Source organism: Haplochromis burtoni, unplaced genomic scaffold (genome assembly GCF_018398535.1).
Source record: "Haplochromis burtoni strain Fernald_Lab_line unplaced genomic scaffold, NCSU_Asbu1 Contig_4336, whole genome shotgun sequence".
Taxonomy (NCBI): Eukaryota; Metazoa; Chordata; class Actinopteri; order Cichliformes; family Cichlidae; genus Haplochromis; species Haplochromis burtoni.
In genome coordinates this window covers 1-4,117 of record NW_024586697.1, presented here as the reverse complement: position 1 = coordinate 4,117, position 4,117 = coordinate 1, and the positions used below count along the sequence as shown (strand labels likewise).

The 4,117-nt window shown below is 38.4% G+C and overlaps 1 long non-coding RNA gene across 1 annotated transcript; it reads left to right on the top strand.

Moving 5' to 3' along the window:
• The first annotated feature begins 257 nt into the window (after positions 1 to 257).
• On the top strand, positions 258 to 3,557 carry LOC106632927. The gene is made up of 3 exons (XR_001336060.2): positions 258 to 1,077; positions 1,170 to 2,481; positions 2,960 to 3,557. It is a non-coding gene; the product is annotated as an uncharacterized LOC106632927 (long non-coding RNA).
• The last annotated feature ends 560 nt before the right edge of the window (positions 3,558 to 4,117 follow it).

Below are 4,117 nucleotides of genomic sequence, written 5' to 3'. Positions count from 1 at the left end.
GCCGGCATCAGGGCGATCAGCTGATCTCTGGAGTAAACAGTCCGTGCGTGTAGGAGATGTGCCGCGGTCCCGTTCCTTGATAAAAGTAACAGTTCCACGGCCACCAGAAGAACAAAAACTCTCTCAATCCACATGTTGAGTAAGAGATAGAAAACGGAGGAAAATACAAGTCAGAAAAAAAAAAAAAAATGGGTGAGGTATTCCAGGTATGTCCCACTGGGAGGCCCTGGGGCAGACCCAGGACACGCTGGAGAGATTATATCTCTTGGGTGGCCTGGGAACGCCTTGGTTCCACTGGACAAGCTGGAGGAGGTGGCCGAGGAGAAGGAGGTCTGGGCTTCTCTGCTTGGGCTGCTCCCCCTCATGTTAAAAGGGACTTTTTCCTTCACTCTGTTGCTAAAGTGCTTGCTTATAGGGTGTCATATGATAGATGTTTTGGGTTTTTTTGTCTTTATGTATTATTGTAGGGTCTACCTTACAATAGAAAGTCCCTTGAGGGGACTGTTGTTGTGATCTGGCATGTATAAATAAATTTGAATTGAACTGAATTGAACTAAATCTCTAGCTTCAATAGTAGCTTTCTTCAATTCATGTTATTTCTTTAATTTATTTACAGTGAAACAATAGAGTGTCAAATCACAGATACGTCCATTATACGTTTATTGCTTGAAACCAGAGGACAAGGGCTATAATCCAAACATCAGAAACATGCATTACTGGTGTAAACCATAAAAGGGGAGCAAAGCTTACTTTTTGTATCCAAATAAAAATATCGGTCTTGGTGGTTTACAGATGCTTACAGCACATGCATAACAAAGAACAACCTTTTTATTCTGGATCCACCTGAGATTATAGCAGAATATGAAGGAAAACCTCTCACTGTAAACTGCACCATCACATTGGATGAACATGAGTGGATGTACTAGACAGTTGGAAATGAAATCTTTCAGATCGAAGATGAAGGAATGTTTATCTCCCACTCAGTGCCACTGTCAGACTGGAATGAGAAGGCCAAGTGCAAAATAAAGTTAAATGAGTTTCACGAAGTCAGCAAGGACTTTCAAGTTATTGTATTTAGTAAGTTTCATTTTAAATATATACAGTGCAAAGAGAAAGTTAATAATTATTAAAATAAGTAACTAAGTTTTTCATCTAATGTTGTTTGCCAGAGAATCCAGAAGCTGATGATTCTGTACAGCATGTGAATGTGATGGGAGAAGAAACACAGAATTGGCTGCAGTGTGACATCATTAACACTAGGTATTTGTTGCTCTGACAAATACCTGACTGTTAGCTGGTACAAAAACAATGTAAAAAATGCAGACAGAATCTTTCAATGACACAATAAAAACACCAGTAAATGAGTCCTCTATTGAGTCAACCTCAGAAGAGAAAAATTTAGTTGAGATGGGATGTGATATGTGAAGCTCAGCTGGACTTTGGCCCATACAGACCAAAATGTCACGTTTTTTCTCAAACACACAGAGTTTCAGCAGACTGCAAGTAAACATCCTGGTTGTCTATACAGAAAGAGAGATATTTAATTAAAATTGTTAGCATAGATTAAAGAACACGAATAGTCTCAATAGCATGTGAGTAAATTGCAAGACTGCCAATTGTCTGAGAAACATAACCGAGACAATCCACGTTTACAAATGGTAGAAAAAACATGGTCATTACACTGTTTCTCCTGACAAAGGGCCAGTTGGTTACGAGATCCCTTTGACATCAATCAGTGCAAATGCTTAGGACACTTGCTGCATCTGAACTGCAGCTTAATGACATTTGTAACCTAACTATTTGTCTTGCATTTCATTTATGGTTTACTTGTTTTTCCTTAAAGCTGATTTTCAGTCTTGAAACGTTGGATGTGTATGTTGGATGGCATTACTGCAACCTAAACAAGTTAAATAAAGTAGATTATTTGAAGCTGTAAAAAAATAATTTTGAGTGGTTAATCGTTTCAATCACACAGTAAGTGTCTGCAAGCATCAGTCAGAGAGTTATTTAATGTTGGAATTTAAACTCCTGGCAGGATTCATGTGGGGAAGTGTGAGATGGTCAATTGGGGAAGCACAGAATTCCCTGAGTGTGTCGGCTGTGGAACATGCACTTCTTGCATAAATGTATCACTTTAACCATTTAAGGGATTCAGGATGAAGCACAGTCTCCTAGCTAGTCTCTGTGTGGTTTAGGGTGATGTCCCTTTAAGATTTATAAGGATCTGGGAGTGGCGTGGATAGGAAACCTATTTTTATCCCATATTTCCTTCCTTATGTTAATTAACCAGACCCAGACTAACGAATTACAGCCCAAATTAAAAGTTTGAGCATTCTGATTCAGTATATATGCACAAAAAGAAAAGGTGGAGCAGAGAAGTATTCACATTTTGACCTTTTGGGATAACTTTGGAAAAGTATTTGGAATAATCTGACAGTTTAACCAACAAGCTGAATATTTGATTTGGACATAGATCACTGGGTGAGTTTGGCAGCTGCTTGGCTTGCGAGTAATTGTCTGTATATCAAAAATGCAATTTTTTAAAGCAGTGCAAGCTGTGAAAGAAAGTGTGTAATTTTCACAATATGTCAAGTAAACTTAGAAGTGCTTTATCCCTCCATTCTGTTTAATACAAAAAGTGTTTTTAGCTCGGCCAGTGGTTTCCTATCATGCTGAACAGAACATTAACTTAATTTTATAAATAGTTTTAATACTGAGAGTCAGAAAGTAGGAAAACTCAAGACGCTCTTCCCATAATTCCCGAACATCCCATTTTGGAGTTACTGTTAATCTTGCAATGTCCAACACCATTGCAAGAGATCATGGGTAGAGCAAATGAAATTTGGCCCATTTTGACATTTGCTAGTATAAAACTCCCCAAAATGTTCTAAACTGACCCAAATTGTACACGAAAGCCTTACATTTTTCTGAAAGCTCCAAATTTGATCTTGTTTTACAGGTGCTGCAAATCTTTGTACACTGAGGCTGATCTAGGTCAGACTGGACCTGTATATATCCAACTACAGTTTCATTGTAGTTGGATATATACAACTGTGTCTATGAATGCAAAACTGTGCATTCATAACTTCGTAACTGCCATTTTAATGATTATCAGCTGAGGACCTTCAATGATAATTTTGACTCCTGTGCCTCACAACATCTAATGCAAATCCTGAAACTGAACTTTTTCTGGATGTTCCTGAATGACACCTCATCTCCTCCATCCACCTCCATCATCCTGCATGCTGTCTGCCACAATGCTGGGCTTCCTCATGCTCATCTTTTCACTGTGTGGTGAGTGCTGAAGACATCTCTGTGGATCTGACATACTGTGTATTAATTTATTTAATAATGGTTAGAGACAAAACTTTTAACTTTCCCTTTTAACTTCACGCTTAGTTTATTGTTGGAAATTTAATTTCAATGGCCTCCACGAGTTACAAGTAAAGGTAACTGGAAAAAGCAAAAATAAAAATAATGATTTGTAAATGGACTGGTTCTTATATAGCGCTTTTCCACACTTCTGAGCACTCAAAGCGCTTTACACAACTTGTGCATTCACCCATTCACACAAGCACAACTGACATTCACACACATTCATACTCCGATGAATGCATCGGAGAGCAATTTCGGGTTAGTATCTTGCCCAAGGATATTTGGCATGCAGACTAGGGGAAGCCGGGAATCGAACCACCAACCTTCCAATCAGTAGATGACCTGCTCTACCACCTGAGCTACAGCCACCCTGAGATTTGAACAAAAGACAAAAACATTCAAATTATTATTGATGGAAGAGTTACAGGTATGTGTTATTGCGGAACAAACTTCTGATCTCAATCAATAAAGTGTAGTTAACTACCAGTGTAGTTAGGTGCCATATATCTATATATATATCTATATATAGATATATATCTATATCTATATATATATATATTAGGGGTGCAACGCTGCTCATATCGATATTGAACCGTTCGATACAGTGCTTTCGGTTCGGTACGCATATGTATGAACAATACAAAATTTGTAATTTATTTTATCAACTTTCCTTCTGACGATGCTGTCTGTGTTGAGCGCTCAGTGAATTTGCGTTCGACTACTCCGCCTAGGCTGCACTGTC